General features: G+C 40.2%; 1 pseudogene; it reads left to right on the top strand.

The window, feature by feature from the left end:
* The first annotated feature begins 1 nt into the window (after position 1).
* LOC120574246 lies at positions 2 to 17,559 on the top strand (annotated as a pseudogene).
* The last annotated feature ends 507 nt before the right edge of the window (positions 17,560 to 18,066 follow it).

Below are 18,066 nucleotides of genomic sequence, written 5' to 3'. Positions count from 1 at the left end.
CTGGACCTGCTGGATTCGCCGGACCTCCTGTAAGTCACTTCTCTATGGCTCCTCTCACTGACCGTTTTTCTTTAGCTTGAGCTTCAACACAGAATTTACAGTCTCTCTCCATCCCCCCTCACTCAATCACAGGGTACTGATGGACAGCCTGGTGCTAAGGGAGAGAGTGGAGATAATGTTGCTAAGGGAGATGCTGGTTCCTCTGGCCCTGCTGGACCCACTGGTGCCCCTGGACCTCAGGTTTGTAAACTTATACAAGTGTAACACCCCAACCCCCATAGAATGCCTAAGCTGCAATAATTGACTTTAGACTGGAATGATGAAGTGTTTGGGTTTGTTTCCTTAAGGTAGATACCATGAAGGTTTACCTATTTTGGGTTAGTATATACACCACACTACTGTTACCCATTCAGCCTCTACTATATTAAAATAACTGACCCCAGACAACTCTTTAACAAAAAAAAAAACTATATTATATATTACTGGACGACAACTTAAAAGTAAAAATAATAGTCAGCAGTTATATTAAATAATAAACAAAAATATATATAACACAAATCACACCCTTACAGTAGTGTCAGGGTCTGGCTAACTTACTACTAACTATGGTGGTACCACACTTGTGCACAGATATACACACAGAGAGAGGAAGAGAAAAAGAAACACGTGGTAGCTTGCTTGCGTAGCGTCCGTCAGAACGTTATCTTCGGTGAGACAAGCACACAGAAATCCAACTTACAGTCAGCGGCCAGTCCAAGAAATACAGTTCCAAAACCATTGACATATATAAAATGGACCAACAGATCCCGTGTCTCTGGACGGAGACCAGTGAAGTATATTAGAAGCACTTTTCCGGTGAGCGCTGAGCGTTACTGAGCAGCCTCCACTGAGAGAGACAACGTAGATGTGACGTGAGCAACGTGTCTGAAAGTGTGAAGTCTTCTGGTAGCTGTGCCAAGAGAAATCTCAATCATTCCCAATCTTACAGAGACGGAGAGTGTAGATATATGTAAGGAGATAACATAGGCACAGGCTAATTATTGATCACTAACATGCTAGTTAACATCAGTAATTAAACCTAAACAGCTAATGGAAGTCCAAACTGCCTGCGAGCTTCTCCTGTACTTGTCAGTACCCGATCCGTTCCACCGGCACGATCCGTTCTGCGCATGTTCAAGATGACACGTATGCCATGACGTGTGCGCAGATGATAATACTGTTTTACGACCTGCCCAATCTGTTCCACGCTAGCCTCCACAGGGATAGCTAACAGCTAATTCGGCTAACCGCTAGCCGACAGCTAGATTCAGTCTAAAATAACGCATGCGCAGAACGGACAGCTAGATTCAGTCTAAAATAACGTTAAGTCAAACATAAAGAGAAAGCAGGCTACAGCTAAATTAAGACTTTACAGTAATAACAATAAAGACAAGAATTGAGTGATTTTATTTTAAATGAGCACAAGTAAAGTAGAACTGACATAACAGCTGTTATATATGTTAACGTTTATTTTCAAGTTTTATTTTGAGGGTCTTTTAAAGTTTACATGCTGTCTCAGCTAGCGGTTAGCTGAATTAGCTGTTAGCTAAACTAACGTTAGCTTAACTGTGGAGGCTAACGGCAGACCGCTACAATCAGCTAGCGGTTAGCCAAATTAACCGTTAGCTAAACTAACGTTAGCTTCCCGGTGGAGGCTAACGGCAGACCGCTATAATCACCTAGCGGTCCGCCGAATTAGCTATTAGCTAAACCAACGTTAGCTGGAGGCTAGTGTGGGAATAGATTGGGTAGTGTTGTAAATCCTCGTACCACAGCGCATGCGTGAACATCTTGCGCATGCGCAGAACGGATTGTGCAGGTGGGACAGATCGGGTACTGACAGTACTATACGGTAATTCCTCTACTATGCGACAGTAGGTCGCTTGGTTATGACACAATTGTTAGCCTATTTTTACAAAAACGGCTGATACGGAGCCATAACGTGAGGTACAAGGTAATGGAGCCTTTTATACATTGACGTGTTTCTTTAGAAATAAACAACGGACAAATAGAGTCTTTAAACACTTCAGATGTAAAGTTATTCTCTGTCAAAGTGACGTCAAAATGAATGGGAGTCAATGGAATGCTAACGGTGGGTGATCGCATGTTAGCATCAAAATGGCGCCATAGGAGCTACGCATTCCAGACGCTCGCTTACCTCCTTGTCCAAAACGAGAACGAAAAACCATCCACCAGCGGCAGCAGAGTCCTCGGCAGAAACACGCAGTCGTCCTCAATCAGCACTCCCCGCCGTTAGCTCCAGCGTTAGCCATGAACACTCGCACAAAGTTTGCTTCACAAATGGCTGCCAAATAAGTGTCGTGCCGTAGTGTCTGCCTATCCGTCCTCACCACGTTGCTCACGTCACATTTACGTTGTCTCTGTCAGTTGGAGGCTGCTCAGTAAAGCTGGCCATCACTGGAAAAGTGCTTCTAATAGCCTTCACTGGTCTCCGTCCAGAGCAACGGGGTCTATTGGTCCATTATATATATGTCAATGCGTTCTCCTGCGGTCCGTTCCAGGACGGAGGTTTAACAAACTCTGAGTCTAACCCTGATGTCTGAGTTGATTTACCCTGAGATGGGAAACTCAGAGTTTTCGGTTCCAGAACAGCTGATATGAGTTGGTTCAATCCAGAGATGTTCACAAGTCATTTTTTGGAAGTCCAAGTCGAGTCTCAAGTCTTTGAGGGGCAAGTTCAAGTCAAGTCTTTGAGCACGAGTCCAAGTCAAGTCTCAAGTCTTTGAGGGGCAAGTTCAAGTCAAGTCTCAAGTCTTTTGCCACGAGTCCAAGTCAAGTCTCAAGTCTCTGGCCATCTGATCTGTCCCATAAATCTTATGAATTCAAAGCATGCCCATGCAGTACAGTATTAAAATCAGTTGTGGGATAACTTTATGGGGTCTACTTAACACATTCCTCTAGCCCTCGGACCTGGTGAAATATTAACCTAAGTCTGTCACATCCAGAGGTGGGTAGTAACGAGTTACATTTACTCCGTTACATTTACTTGAGTAAGTTTTTGAAAAAATTATACTTCTAGGAGTAGTTTTAAATCACTATACTTTTTACTTTTACTTGAGTAGATTTGTGAAGAAGAAACTGTACTCTTACTCCGCTACATTAGGCTACAATGAGCTCGTTACTTCTCTTTTTACCTCTTTGGTATTCTACGCGTCATTGTTTCCCCCCGTGTTCGCCTCATTTTAATGTTTTATTTTGAAAGAGAGAGAGAGAAAAAAAAAAAAAAAAAGAGACTTCCGCCAAAGGCTCTACCACGTACGCGACTGTTTCACCAATCAAACGTAGTTGTGCAGTCTCGTCAGCTGGCAACAAAAAATAGGCGACGCTGATGCGTAAATCAACGCTTATCAATATCACTTCCCCATCATTCAGGACCAAGATCTGACCATAATTACACTCTTGTCCTTTCCATAAACTGCCGTAATTAGCCTATTATTTCAGTTGCAATCCAGCCAGTGGAAGCGATCGTGAGAGCAAATAAAAAATATAAAAAACATAATTCAAACCGCTGTGCGCATTGGCTCAAGAAGCAGAGAAATAGCCAATATGTAATTCCCTCCCATTCAAATCTATATAAATATACCCATCAGGGAATGTTTACAGCGTTGTCGGTCTCTAAAAGTTTTTACTTTTATGAGCGCACTCTTCCCCGTACCTCTCTCTCTCTCTCCCCTCTCTCTCTCTCTCCCCTCTCTCTCTCTCTCTCTCTCTCTCTCTCTCTCTCCTCTCTCTCTCTCTCTCCCCCTCTCTCTCTCTCTCTCTCTCTCTCTCTCTCCCTCTCTCCCTCTCCGCACCGAGCTCCGCCTGATCTTCTATAAGAACGGTGACGCCGTTATCAATCGAGTAGGCCTATTGATTGGTCAGTAGGCGGTGCTTTTACACCGGTTGATCTCTCATCTCCAACTTAACCTGCTCCCGACCAGGTTAGGCGTCCAGCATGAGTTACCATGGCGATTGAACCCGGTAACAAGTGATCCACCTTCGTGATAAAGAAAACCCTGGGTTGAACCTGAAGTTAGCTCGTTAACCCCAAATCTTGCTTCGTAGTCCAGGCCTCTGGCCTCATAATGAAAGCATGTTTACGTTAGTAAAAGTGCCAAACAGCAGCTCCATTACCTTGTTCTAGTTCTGCCTGCAGAGCCTGGTAAAAAGTAGGTTTGGAAATGTGTTACTTGTGCTTATTTATTTTCATGTATTATTATTTTATGGATTTGATTTTTTAAGTACTTGAATTTACCTGGATTATTTTAATTTAAGCTATTTTTGTTTTTTGCCTAAAGATGATTATTAGTTATTATTATTAGTATTTTTGTCCGTCTGATTGAATGCTTGTGTTAAAAAATAAATCAGACGTTACTCAACAGTTACTCAGTACTTGAGTAGTTTTTTCACCGAGTACTTTTTTACTCTTACTCAAGTAATTATTTGGATGACTACTTTTTACTTTTACTTGAGTCATATTATTCTGAAGTAACAGTACTTTTACTTGAGTACAATTTTTGGCTACTCTACCCACCTCTGGTCACATCATATGGATACAACTATAAAGATACAAGGTGCCTGTTCCCAGCATTAGCACAACACTTTGCGATGGTTAGCTTGTTAACTGTGGTGAAATATGCTAAATATAACGTCTCTTTCATTAAAAAAAATGTCTAATGTCGAAGTGGAAATCAAGAGAATAGTGGCAGCGCCACACCAGTTAGAGAACAACATGCATCTCACCATCAGTCAAAAATTACGCATAATAAGCAGTTTGAACTCACTGATGTAATGACATTTATTTTCTAAGTGTTAGTAGGCTCAGTGAAACTGAGTCCAGCGTGAGGGAGACTCGACTCAAAGGAGGAGAGGTTAGTGAGGCCAGCGTATCCTCTGCAGGTGACAGTGTGCACGGATCTGCTGCGCCACGCATGGATGAAATAATGAAATAGTAAATAGGACTACAGTAACAGAAATATGTGCAGAATTAAGACCCAGTGTTTGGTGGACCGGGTACACCTTGTACACTTAATAGCCTACAAATCATCCACAGGATCAATTACGCATGACATGAGTTCCCCCCCCCCCCCCCGACACAGCGTTTGTTCCTGGGGAGATGGATCCGTGCGTCACGCCTCCTGTGCGCCATGGATGTCTGAGGCTCAGCAACTACTAACTAGAAATATATAATATATATAAATATGCTAAATGTAACGTCTCTTTCACATTAGCGTGTGAGTGACTGACCTATTTAGGTGCATTTGGAGATGCCTGATGAAGTCCGACGTTGTTGATCCAGCATCATTTATCTTGGTGCCACACACCTTGCATGTAGCTGTTCGCTTACTGCCACTGTTTACCAAGTTATTGAAAACAAAACTAATGACAAAAGGCACAATTACAGGAGGACTCGGTGTTGCCATCATCAATGTATTTTTTTTATATGCGAGTGCGCGCACATAAGGCATAACGCATGCGTTACGTTGCACAGTATGGCAAAAGGCAGGGGACATGCAGCTCGTCATACGTTTCCCCAACGTATGCGCCAATAAAAGAAAATAGAAATACATGAATACATTTAAAAAGCAATAATTGCATGAAAACATGTTGTTGACAAGTCTCGAAGCTTGAGTCTGAAGTCTTTTGGGTCGAGTCGCAGGTCAAGTCTGAAGTCTTTTGGGTAGAGTCCGAGTCAAGTCTGAATTCAGCTGTTTGTGCGACTTAAGTGCGACTCGAGTCCCCATCTCTGGTTCAATCAACTCGGAGTAGGTTCACTCAGGGTTACGTGCGTGCACAAAAGGCAGTATGAATGGAGCCATGATTCTACGATTCACCATGGTAACAACCACAAACAAACGGGTCGGCGGAAATACTCATGCGAACAAACAGCGAGTTTGAACATGTATTTCGTTAAAAAAGCAAGACAGCGGCTATGTCAATGGGCTGATGCTGCAAAAGAGAGAGAATTTGTGTGGGAGAAAATTGCTGCTTGAGTCAATGCATACGCATTAACAGTTGAACTTTCATATTTAATCAACGTAAACTTATAATATTACTGGTGAGAACTGGAATTGTATTATAATTTCATTCAGGTGCAATCCTGTGGGCGAAAAAGTAAACTATAGGCTGCAGCACCATGATCATTAACAGAACTATAATGTATAATAATGTATTTCTTTTTAATGGCTCTCACTGGTTTGTATCCAGGGAACACTACAAAAATGTTTAAAAAACGTTTCAGAGCGAGTCACACTTTTCTGACGGCTCTACAGTGGCTTTACTATTAGGCTACAGTATGATCTGCTACACTGTTATAAAGAAAACTGCCGTTTGCAAAAACCGTAATGCGATACAAAGAATCTGCTTGGTTAAAGGAACACGCCGACTTATTGGGAATTTAGCTTATTCACCGTAACCCCCAGAGTTAGACAAGTCGATACATACCCTTCTCATCTCTGTGCATGCTGTAATGCTGTCTGACGGCTCCAGCGGCATCAGGCCAGCACAGAACATGCAGGTGAATGGTTCCAGTAATCCTACTGCTCCAAATAAGTGACAAAATAACGCCAACATGTTCCTATTTACATGTTGTGATTTATAGAGTCACACCGTGTACAAAAAACAACGTAACATCCCAGACAGCAAAATGTATTTGGGCCAGATTTGGACCAGGTCTTCATTAGCATTTGGCGCAGATCCGCTAAACGGACCTGGGCCGGGCTCATCCGTTCCAACGGCCCAATACCGGAACAGGTTGGAATTACAGATCAGAGACAGATCTGGGCCAGAATTGGCCAAGTACAGTTTTTAATGCCATGATGTGTGGTGCGGATCTGGCCCAGACTCATATTTTACATCTGGGGCTCATCTGGCCCTGATCTGTGATTCATATTTAGGCTATTAGACAATTAAGGCCACAACAAATACCCACACAATTTGTAATTTTCAAAATAGTTTATTTTTTATTTTAAAAAGGCAAAAGAGAAAACTACAGCATGAAAAACCATCTGACGTGAATCGAGATGCACAAAAAGACAGTACAAACCAATACAATCAAAAATCAAAGACAAGAAAAAAAAGACAAAAAGCATATGATTAAAGATCAATGTTAATCATTCAAATTACAAAAAAAATACAAAACCAAGTAAAACCTAATGTAAACACTGCTACTGTATATTTACTGCTCATTACTTGGGTGAGACCCATGGTGAGACCTGGCACGGCGTCCACCCCCGCAGTCCCAAGGCAGATTAAACCACCTGATGGCGATTGATTTATCTCCGTGTCCTTTTTTTTGTCAGACATGCGATTCTTCCTCACTGCTCCTGTAAGACGTAGCCTACAAAAAGCAAACAAAGCAAAGAAACAAACAGTATGTTAGATTAAATATTCAGAAATTATTTATTACATGACAGTATAGTAAAATGCTTGCACAAATAAATATGAATAGGCTAAATGTGACTTAAGTGGTGTGTATAGTGAGTGAATGAGTGAGAGAGTAGTGATTAAGTAAAGACTGAGTGTAGGCATCTATATAGGCTATGCTTACGAGCCATAATGGCCTTGTTTGCCATCTCACTGAATTTGTTTTTATTGTTAGGGTAACTACAGACAAAAGACTGGTTAGCCTAGTGGGTAGCGCTAACAAATGATTTTTCAGCTAAACACAATGGACACGATATTCAGTAGTTTTGGTGAATAATAAGCAAAGATCACCGATTCAGCCTTAAAGCCTATGTTCATATTAGTTGTGGATGTTTAAAAGAACCTATAGCCTACTACAAGCCTAGCCTAACTATAGGTCTACTAGCCTACCCAGCTTGTCTGACACGTCTCAGGTTGTCAGAATGTCAGTGTAAACTAAATTTGTAAACTTTTATATTTAGCCTATACATATTTAACAGATTAACATGACATCAACAGCAGTTTACTTTTACAATTTTACTTGTAATGCACTTACCAATAATCACAAAGACGGTGCAGCCTGCAGTCTTCCTCTCTGCATTTCAAATAGAGTTGCGGGTTTATGCAGGAAAAAAGCGTTCCGTTAGTTGTGGCGCGTCTGGTCTGCGCAGCTCCCGTGGATCCGGCCCACATCATGATGTATTAGAACGGCCCCACCCGCCGCGCGGACTCAATTCAGTTGTGGCGTGTCCGGTCTGGCCCACACCCGCTGGGCGGACTCATTTCAGTTGTGGTGCTTCTGGTCTGCGAAGCTGTCCCGGATCTGCGTCGCAACCACCAGAAGGACTGTCTTACTCAGAAGCTACAGAGAAGTCTGGCGCAAAGTTGGTGCAGATATGCATACGGAGTGTGACTGCTGCGCGAATCTGCTGATTCAAAAACGGATCTGGCACAGATGTAAATGCTGTCTGGGATGAGACACAGCCGTCTTCTAATTGTAAACAAACCGGGAACTACATTCTCAGGCGGAAGAATATAGTACTTGGGCGGAGTGATATGCTCGCAGCAAGCCTGTCTGAGAATATAGTTCCCGGTTTGTTTACTGTTAGAAGATGGCTGTGTCTCATGTTACGTTGTTTTTTGTACATGCTGTGACTCTACAAATCACAACATGTAAATAGGAACATGTTGGAGTTATTTTGTCACTTTTGTCACAATTCGGAGCAGTAGGCTAGTTGGAACCAGTTACCTGCAGGATCTGTGCTAGGCTAAGCTAATGCTGGAACCGTCAGACAGCGTTACAGCACGCACGGAGATGAGAAGGGTATGTATCGACTTGTCTTACTCTGGGGGAGTTGTCCGAGATGCGGCAAAGTAATAAATGCCGTCTTGACCAGGTGGTGATGTTGCTGCTCCTCTCGGGCGCATCTCCTCAAGTCTGGAGAGGATTGCTGCAGCCATGGAGCGTGGGCCTCCAAACCAACCAGCTGCTCCTGTTGTGCCCCCCCGACTCCATCTCCGCCCCAGAACCCGCCGGAGTGTCCAATCCTGCCGAAGTTCAACATCTAGTCTCCTTAAGTCCTATAATATGTCATCAACACATCCATGATTCATGGAAATGTTGTGTAAATCACAACAAGCCACAAAGAATGCTGCGACTTTTTGAGGACTGTACTGTAAAGTGCCTCCTGATCTATCCAAACACCTGAAGCACATTGTCAGTAATATTTTTCCTTGTATTCATGTATGGTTTGCAAAAATGGGAGCTGCTGCGTCCGTGGAGAGAAGCAAAGTGTATGCGCGTTGTGCACACGCTACATTATGGCCAAGCATGCGCCCCTAAAATAGCATCTGAATAACGCACCACTGACTTTGGACCAGGTTTTTCCTGGTCAGTGGTGGAATTGTTTTCTGAAACTGCAAAATAGCACCAGGGTACGTTTGCCCCTGAACATGCCGCCTCTTTTCGTTGAGCGCAAATACATTCCCAAATTTACCGACGTGCGTCTGGTGAGGGAAAAGTCCGCTAGGCGTCGGGTGCAAAATAGGAACGGTACATGCGAGTGCAAGATAGGGCCCTTTATATTATACTATTTTTTTATTTGTTTTAGTCTGAACAGGTAAACCACTGTCTATTTTTGTATCTTTATGTATCTAATCTCAGTAGTTCTAACTTGGTTAACTAAAGTTAAATTAAAATTATTTGTTCACTTAGCGCAATCTAGGGGATGTACCTGGTGATCAACAATCAAAGAATGATGACAACACAACAGTAGGAGGAGAATCTGAAATCAAGCCTGTACAATCTGAAACAACTGATAAAGGTAACATTTTAATGAATATTTTAATAGTACAATAACATGAACAACTCAAGAATAGAGCTAGTTACATAAACAAATTGCTTACAGTGAACATTACTATTAGAAATTGCTCTGACCCTTTTATAATGCAGTTCATCATTAATCTGCAGGTAGCTCAGATAAAGATACAAGTGGAAACAAGGAGGTAAGAATACTTCATTTACTAAATCTTAAGAGTGAATCTTATTCACTGTATCTGAATCTTATTCACTGTATATCCCGTTGTATTGTATGTTCATATTTATCATAGAGTACATGTTTATTTACTTATTTGCAGCAGTCAGTGGAGATGTCTGAAGAGATCAACAAGAAACAACAATATCAAAGAGAAACTGAAAAACTGTTTGCCAGACTTCACCTTCAAGACAAACAACAGAAGTTGACACCAGCAGATTTTCTTAAAATAGGTCCACCTGTGAAACAGGACCATGACACATCTGAGAAAAATCTTGCTCATACTTTTCTTCAGAGGTTGATGATGTTAGACTACAGAGCCAGATATATTCCTGTAAGACAAGCCAGTCCTGGGGTGAGTCATTCAAAGCCTGATCCAGTGTCTGACACTGTTGAGACAGACAATGATGACTTAGATTTAGAAGCTCTTTTAAGCACCACTGTAGACTGTGATAAATCAAAACAGACTCATGTGCATCCAATGGATGTTCAAATGGCAGTATTTCACTGCTCAGACAGCTTTTTTAAGCAGAACATGATTACAAAGCTATCACAATGTCAATATGCCTTACCGTTGCTTGTTCCTGACCCAATCACAATGGATATTGACTGTCCTCTGTGGACATTCAGACAAATAAGAAAAACATGGAAGATAACTGAAATCAAAGATAATTCAAACATTGTCACCATAAAGAGTTTGCCCATCTGCAAAGCTGAGACAGCCATGGTGTCATTTCTCCGCCTGGGTTCACTATCTCTGTCTAAATCTCAGCTGATGAACACTTTGATCAACGACCGTCACAACACCTTCTTCCACAGAAACTGTCCAGGTAGCACCAAGTCTCGTCATCTGATGGATGGTGTGGCAGAGATTGCCTGGTACTGCCCTGCTGGAAAACCCAATGATGCCTTCACTGACTGCATTGCCTTCTGTAATCTTCATGGTGATGCTCTGTCAATTGAAAAACAGCGTGACATACTGAGTCAAAAATCTTCAGTCAATGTCGTTCTTATACCAACTCTGGAAAAAAGTGACAAAAGTTCTGCAGTTCTCACTAGAATCTCAGCCCTTCTCAAGTCTCCGAAGCCTCTAATTATTCTGTTGGCTGATAATGATCATGGTGTAGTTAAGATGAAAAAAGGAAAATACAAAATGGGTCTAAAGGACAGAAGCCTGTCGGATGTTTCTGAAGAACTTAAAAACATAATTGGAGACATTTTGTCTGGACCACATGCATCCTTCCAGCTTGAAAGCATGGCTGAGGTCTCTGGAATCAGAGTGGATGAAGATGACAAAGTCTGCCAAAAAGGGAAATCAGATGCAGAGCAAATAATGAATGTGCTTGCAAGGTTGGAAGTTTCAAAGATCAAAGATACATTTCTCCCTTGTCAAGGCCAACTGTGGCATAAGTGGTGCAGAATAAACAAAGAACTGTATCACCTCAAAGGAGAAACCCTTGAGAAGGAGAAATGTCAAAAGCAACAGGAACTGGAGCAAATACGACGAGATCAATGCACTGCTTCTTGTAGTGAACCGATGAAGTTGTTCATTGAAAGCCTCTCATCTTTGCCATCAACAGAAGAGGAGTATTTCCTGAAGTGGACTCAGATCTTAATAGATGCCCTACCCACAAATGATCTCACTTCAATTCTCCAAAGATATGATGCAAAGTGGTCTGAGGTCCTGGCTTTGAAGAAGAAGCATGACAAATCTGATCAGTTAAAAGAAAAGAAAACTGAGCTTGATCAAATATCAACAAAACTGAAAACTGAGCTTGATCAAATATCAACAGAATTACAGTCAGCAACTTTTGGCTTGGAGCACATCTTTAGAGAAATGGGACAGATCTATGAAGCACATAAATGTTTGAAGAAAAAAACGAGTGAACAGCCTGACTGGTCTAAATACCCTGAGCTGGCTGCAGAGCTGATGATATCAGGACACCCAATGGAGCTGATGGATGGTGATGCAGGTCATGTGCCTTTGACTTGGATCTCTAGTCTTTTAGATGAAGTCATCAAGAAACTGGGCGACAAGAGAGTTTTTGTTTTGTCTGTTTTAGGCATACAAAGCAGTGGAAAATCAACGATGCTGAATGCCATGTTTGGGTTACAGTTTACAGTGAGTGCTGGCAGGTGCACCAAGGGTGCCTTCATGCAGCTGGTCAAAGTGTCAGAGGAGATCAAGAAAGACTTTCAGTTTGACTATGTTCTGGTGGTGGACACTGAAGGGGCTGCGTCTTTGAGTTGGAAGGTAACGCCACTCTTCACCACGACAATGAACTGGCAACATTTGTTGTTGGTCTGGGAAACATGACACTGATCAACATCTTTGGAGAGAATCCAGCTGAGATGCAAGATGTTCTGCAGATTGTTGTTCAGGCGTTCATGAGGATGAAGAAAGTTAAATTTTCTCCAAGTTGTGTGTTTGTTCACCAGAATGTTACAGATATTGCAGCTGCAGAGAAAAACTTGGATGGAAAGAGACGGCTGCAAGAAAAACTGGACCAGATGGCCAAACTAGCAGCCAAAGAAGAAGTCTGTGATGCTGAGTGTTTCAGTGACGTCATTGCTTTTGATGTGCAGAAAGATGTGAAATACTTTGCCCAACTATGGGAGGGAAGTCCACCTATGGCTCCTCCAAATCCAGGTTACAGTGAGAGCATCCAAGAGCTGAAGACCTTCATCCTCTCTAAAGCTTCACAGTCTGCTGGGACTACTCTCTCTGAATTCAAAAGCAAAATTAATGACCTGTGGAACGCCCTGATGAACGAAAACTTTGTTTTCAGTTTCAAAAACACACTTGAAATTGCAGTGTACAGAAAACTTGAGGTCCAGTATGGGAACTGGACCTGGGCCCTGAGGAGCCACATGTTGACCATTGAGAACGCGCTTCATACCACAATTGAAAATGGAAACCTTGACAAGGTCGAGCTCAATTATCTTCATAAAGAAATGTACAAAACCTATGGAGAAATCAAAAAAGCAATGACAATATACTTTGATGATGACAAAGACAAAGAAATGTTGGTTCAGTGGCGAGGACAATTTGAAACCAAAATCAAGGAGTTTCATGATGAACAAGTGAGAGGAGTTAAAAGAAAACTGGATGAAGTCATCCAGCAGAAGAATGCTTGTAAAAAGCTGGATGAGAAGAAGACAGAGTTTGAGAACAAGCTGCTACAAAAGAGCAAAGAGCTCGCTCATCAGTTAAAGGACAAGGCAAAAGATGAAGAGGAGCTTAAGAAGCACTTCAACTCTGTCTGGAGTGACTTGGTCAGTGAACTAACTGCAGATATAAAACCTATTGAGGACATAAACTATGAAAAAGATCAGTCAACTATTCTTCAGGAGCTTGGTTTTGAATGGAGTCTTATAGCTGAATCTGAAAGCAGTGAAAAATACAAAAACATATCAGAAGTTGGTGATTACAGTAATTATGTATCACATTCAAACAAAATTAAAAAATATTACTTTCAGTGGATAGGTCAGTGTGACCAGCAATTGATCAGATCCCTCATTGACGATGTTGAAAAACAGTCGCTTGATGCAATTAAGAGCAAACCTGTCGCTACAAGAGGCTACAGTCCAACTTACTTGCAAGAAGTGGCCAACAATGTGAAAAAAAAGGTGACAGAATTTGAATCAAAGAGGAACTATGCTCTAAAGAAGGAGTTTACAGTTGATCTCATACTGTATGTGTTTCACAGAGCAGAGAGTTGGCTTTCAGAGTCCCACAAGAAATTCAAAGGAAACAATGATGTACTCAGTTACGTAGAAAGCAAGAAAATGCAATATTACAACATTTTCAGAAGCTTCTGCAAAGGAAACTCATCTGCTGTTGTGCTTGGAGAACTGATGTGTGAAAAACTGAAGGCTTCCACTGTTGAGGCTGTCTGTAACAAGACTGCCATGGATCTCGCTGGAGAGATGAGGTGTACTCTCCCAGCATTCAGTGGGAACAGGCTGAACTTGGAGAAACATTTGTTAAAGTCACTGGCTGAGAAAGAAGACAAAAAAGATGGTTTTGATGGTTTTATCACCTACATTCGGAAGCCAAAGGAACAAGCAGAGGCTTTTATAAAAGAGGAAGTACAGAAATACATCTTCAGAGACAACAAAGATAAAGCACGGAATATACTCAAGAAAAATGTTGAAGACATCAAAACACGTGTGAGTCAAGCTTTATTTGATGCTACAGAGAAAGTCAAAAAACGAAGAGGAGACCTAGATATGTGGGTGAAGGAATTTTCCAGTTTGTTAAAAGATCAGCTAACATTCAACACCATCTGTTGTCAAAACTTCAGTGACATAAACAATTTTGACTTTCTAAAAGAAGAGACAGAGAAAGGCCTTGTATCTGTCATAAAGGAAGTGAGCAGCCTCTCACTGGATAAGATGGAGGAATTCAGGATGAAGCCTGATCAAATCCTCATCGATCAGCTGTGTAACTGTTGCTGGGTAACGTGTCCATTCTGTGCAGCTGTTTGTACCAACACATTGGAAGATCACAGTCCTGGTGACCACAGCGTGCCCTTTCATCGATCTGCTGCAGTCAATGGTTTTCACTACAGAGACACAGAGATACTGAGTGTTAATTTCTGCACAACAAATGTTGCAAGTGATAGAAGTTTTTACCCTGATGGAGTTTCAAAAGTGCTCATTCCCTTTAAACAGTACCGAACTGCTGGCCCACGGTATGCTAACTGGAGAATCACCCCTGATGAGTCTAAGATGAAATATTGGACATGGTTTGTGTGTCAATTTCAGAAGGAACTGGAAGATTACTATGAATTAAAATTCCAGGACAAAGGTGAAATTCCCAGTGAGTGGAAAAAACACTCTAAAGAAGAAGCTATCACAAGTCTGGATGAAATGTTCAAACTGTGAGTGAGCCAACACAACAACCCTGCCGAAAATCATAATGATACTTGTTTTCCAACACATCCTCATACCTAAATGTCATTTCTGCCCAAAAAATATTGCAAGTGATGAAAGTTTTTACCCTGATCGACATTCAAATCGGAGTATTCCTTACAAAAACTATCCAAGTGCTGGGGAGAAGTATTCTTCATGGCAGATTACTGCTGACATACTGGAAATGGTTTGTCTGTCGATTTCAAAAACAACTGGAAGATCACTATGAATTAAAATTCCAGGGAAGAGGAGAAATTCCCAGTGAGTGGAGAAACTACAGTAAACAAGAAGCTATTAAAAGTCTGGATGACATGTACAATCTGTGAGTGAGCCAGAAACAACCAGGACCCTACTCAAAGTAACAGAAAGCCCTAAGTGCCTTTAGCTGTTTAAAAGAAATAGCAATTATTTATTTGATTAATGTGCAACAATAGCAATAATGAAGATAAAGTGATTCCAAAATGAATGAAAACAGCCACGTCTATAATTTATGTAGTTAAAACAAATTAAGTAGAGAGTGAGGTGCAGTATACATTTTGTTTTTAATTGAAATGTTTTTTCTTTATTTTATAAGATGATGAAAATGCAATTTGTATGTGAATATTTAAAGAAAACGTTTCTAAGTTATCATATTACATATAATGGATGTATTTTTCATTCCTCTATAAACAGGGATGTAAGCGAAGATTTTAGTTTTGTTTTTACCTTTTTACTTTTATGTGAACATCTCATTAAACGGACATGAGATGAAACTTCGGAGTGTGCTTAGAAAAAAGATCAGTGTATATAATTATTTCTGAGATATTTTTAGTCATCCAAAGATGTGTATTTTTTAAATACAAGATGCATGACAATTTTCTTTGAACAGTTGTTTAAAGCTATAGTGCGTAACATTTTTGATATTAATGAACGTCCGTTACAAACCATTGCCACAATGAGTTGCTACAAAGCTAATTAAGACGATCAGCTCCATACAACTCTCTCAGTATCTCTCAGTATGGCTATGTTCAGAAGATTGTGACGTCCGCGACTTTCCGCACAGAAACTCGAGTGAAGATAGTTACCCCTTCTGCGATCAACGGAAGGCTTTTATATCGTGGACACAATGACAGTTTTGTCATTACTTAGAATTCCTCATGGGGGAGACACAAACTACGCCCTAGCTTTAAATAGCGAAGAAAGGTGTAGGATGTTGAACTGAGACAGGTTGACAGATGTATAATTAAATTCATTCAAAACAGGAGATCTCATTAAAAGGCATCATAACACACAAGTTTTGTATTGATACTAATTTAGTTTTATATAAATATATCTGTAATTTTATTTTTCTAAACAGTTTTTGAGGGGTTTTAAAAGAATTTATGTCACATAACTAATATAAAGAATGAGTTATAAGGTGGACTTATGAAATTGTTTGATAACGTTTTGTTGATTATAAAAAATACATGAAACTTGTGAGTGAGACTTCTACATAAAAGGGAAAGAGCTGTGAGAAGTTGATGATAGTGTAAAAGAGAATGAAATCCTTTTCATTTGTTTTGTCCACCTTTTTAGCTTTTGTCCAACTTCTGAAAATTGTTTTTACACAAACATTTCTCTTCATATTTAGTTTTTTATGTTGTTATTTGTTTACTACTTTGTATGTTTTTCTCCAAGATGTTGATGGATGATGCTTTATGTTTCCTAAGTACTTGGAATATTCAACTATTTTATACTTCATCTAATATTAAATGATCTTTTTACTGCTACTTATCAGTAATACTACTACCATATTGGGATTGTTTTTGCTGTTTGCTTAATTAGACTCCTGTTATTGCTACAATATATTGATATCCATAATTACTAACAGAAATATCAGTGTGTGTAAAAAAAGGGATATTTTCTTTTACTTGTAATAAACAGAGCCTTCATAAAGTCATTGGTGTTTACACTCTTCTGTTATTAATGAGCATTATGAGGAGACCAGATTTTCTATCCAGTTTGTTAAAAGATCAGCTAACATTCAACACCATCTGTTGTCAAAACTTCAGTGACATAAACAATTTTGACTTTCTAAAAGAAGAGACAGAGAAAGGCCTTGTATCTGTCATAAAGGAAGTGAGCAGCCTCTCACTGGATAAGATGAAGGAATTCAGGATGAAGCCTGATCAAATCCTCATCGATCAGCTGTGTAACTGTTGCTGATCACAGTCCTGATGACCACAGCGTGCCCTTTCATCGATCTGCTGCAGTCAATGGTTTTCACTACAGAAACACAGAGATACTGAGTGTTGATTTCTGCTCAACAAATGTTGCGAGTGATGGAAGTTTTTACCCTGGTGAAGATCCAGAAAAGCTCATTCCCTTTAAACAGTACCGAACTGCTGGCCCACGGTATGCTAACTGGAGAATCACCCCTGATGAGTCTAAGTTGAAATATTGGACATGGTTTGTGTGTCGATTTCAGAAGCAACTGGAACAATATTATAACAAAAAATTCCAGGACGATGGTGAAATTCCCAGTGAGTGGAAAACACACTCTAAAGAAGAAGCTATTAAAAGTCTGGATGACATGTTCAACCTGTGAGTGAGTTTAAACAACCAAGACCCTACTAAAAATCTGTTTCTGTAAAAATCAAAGAATAACAAATCAGCATTTACAGATAAATGCTTATTTTTTTAAGGAAAAAACAACATGTAAGTTTAGGATATGTATTTCTAAGTAATAATAGGTTAACAGCGAAATTAGACAAGACAAAGACAAATGGGCTGAAAGTGACTCCTATTGCATTATTATTTTACAGGATGCACAAAAACTGGATGTGACAGTTCAATTACATGGAACTTTATTTCAGGAAAACACTGTCAGATATTATGTAAAAATTACTTTTTTATTTAAACTCTTTTTTGTTACATATTTTGACTGTTTTAGATGTAGTTTTATGTTTAACAATGGGGGGGGGGTGAATTGATTGGATATAAAAAAACATTCTATTCTATTTTCATTAGATTTTTTTTATGTTGAACTCTCTAGAAAGTTATACTGTAACAACATACGCATGTTATCACTTCTGTGTATCAATTTCTAAGATATATATTTTAATTGTTTTTTAGAGAGGGAGAGAATATTAATCAACTCTTATGTTAAATCAAAAAACATTACATTTGAAGTTCTGAAGTTCAACAATAT

The sequence above is a fragment of the Perca fluviatilis genome, chromosome 15, assembly GCF_010015445.1.
Source record: "Perca fluviatilis chromosome 15, GENO_Pfluv_1.0, whole genome shotgun sequence".
NCBI lineage: Eukaryota > Metazoa > Chordata > Actinopteri > Perciformes > Percidae > Perca > Perca fluviatilis.
The sequence above is the reverse complement of the archived record's forward strand: the minus strand, read 5'-3'. Positions and strand labels throughout refer to the sequence as shown.